The sequence below is a fragment of the Pinus tabuliformis genome, chromosome Q (genome assembly GCF_031772625.1).
Source record: "Pinus tabuliformis cultivar Carrire ecotype Pingquan chromosome Q, CPIR1, whole genome shotgun sequence".
Lineage (NCBI taxonomy): Eukaryota > Viridiplantae > Streptophyta > Pinopsida > Pinales > Pinaceae > Pinus > Pinus tabuliformis.
The window spans coordinates 568,542,396-568,544,273 of record NC_142296.1 but is presented as its reverse complement, the minus strand read 5'-3'; positions in this window follow the sequence as shown (position 1 = coordinate 568,544,273).

Below are 1,878 nucleotides of genomic sequence, written 5' to 3'. Positions count from 1 at the left end.
CATCCACCTCAACCCATCAAAGAGTGATTCCACCTCACGGTCGAACATCACCAAAACCATCATAAGATCGGTCTCTGTCCCAACCATCCACGGCTCTAGAGAGTTTGTCCAACCTGACTACGGGACTAGTAATTCAACCCACAACTTTTACCGAGCTCCAGAGCTTTTGTCCAACCAAGGCTACGGGACTAGTAACTCAACCCAAGTTGTTCCAGGGCTCTAGATCATTTGTCCAACCAAGGCTACGGGACTAGTAACTCAACCCAAGCTAAGGAAACATGAGAACCAATCAAAAATACAACAAGGAAATAAACCCACAATCACCATGGCTATCCAGGAAATGGCAAGGCTAGGCAATCCACTATCAATCCCGACTATCCTCCATGCCAATGACATATCACAACCAACAAACCACATGCATATGCCATGCATGCCAAAACTAGTGAAGAAACCATACATGTAACTCGGTACCTACAAGAAAATTTGATGTAGTTTTTGATGTCGATGCCTTCATGCGCTTTCCTGCTCTTTACTTTGCCTTCTTGCTCCAAGAATTCAAGTATGCCACACCCTCCAAGAGTGCTCCAAGAAAACTCTAAGTATCCAAGGGTATGAGAGAGAGAGAATAATGAGGTTACCAAATGATCCTCATAAGAATTTTTATGAATGAGGCCTCTATTTTCTTCATTTTCCATTATTTTAATTCATTTTCCTTTTGACATGCAACCTGTGACCTTTCACCTCCTTTTTCTCCTAATTTCTATCATTTTCATAAATAAATGTGCCAAAATGCCTTTTTGCCTTTCCAAAGCCTTAGCTATTTCCTTAGCCATAAACAACCAAATGAACACCCCCTAGGATGTCTTGCCCAACATTCAACTTGGAATAAGTGTCCCATTCATCTGTGGTTATTGTTTTTAACATTTATTACATGTAATTTTCACTAGGACTGTTACACTATAGTTGCTCTATTTTTTGCAAACCTTGGCAGTGGAATTCATCTTGGTTAAATTTTTGGTAGATTGAAATCAAAACTATTGTTCCTCCTTCACCCTATTAGAATCATAGCCTAGCTAAGGGTGGAGTTCTACAACACAACTACCTACAATTTGGTGGAAAGAAATCGTTTACTGTACTAGTTGTTGCTAATCATGCTTGTCGTCTTAAGATGCATGTCTATTTCTACCTTTGTCAATTCATCATCTTGTTTTGATTATAAATTTTGAGTGTGTTATGGGTAAATAAATAGAGAGAATTGTTGGTTATAATTCAACTTATTAGGCATACTAAATTTGTTACATGCCGATAGAAGGAATGGTTATTATATCATTTTGTAGTTTCTTCTTTTTTATGGTATGACAATTCCTGTATATTTGAGTATTTTCACTCTTGTTAATTGTCAACAATCTCTATCTTCCTTCCTTTTGATATGTTAAGAAACTATGTATATATAAGTTACTTGTTCAATAGTTTAAATTGTTGATGGAAGTCACAAAATTGTTTAGTTATGGGTTTTGTAAATTTCTTTCCTTTGAATGAGAAACACATAGCACTTTCATACATATTTATTGAAGGAAAATTTAAGTTTTGATGTGTAAATAAGACTTAATCATAGCTTATAAGGCCTTTGAATCCTAAAAAGTGGTGTAAGTCTTCTACAATTGTGATTTAACCTTAAAGGTATGTTAACAAGTTTGGAAAATCGAGAGACTAGAGGTTTTAGCCCTAGCCCCTAGTTACATGGGTTGGTGAGGGTGGTGACCATGGGCTTAGTGGACAGGGATTAAAGAGCATAATTTGGATATCCAAAAGATCCTTTTACATGATGTATTGTGTGTTTCCCTAGCAAATGATAGAATCTAGATAACTACATGATAT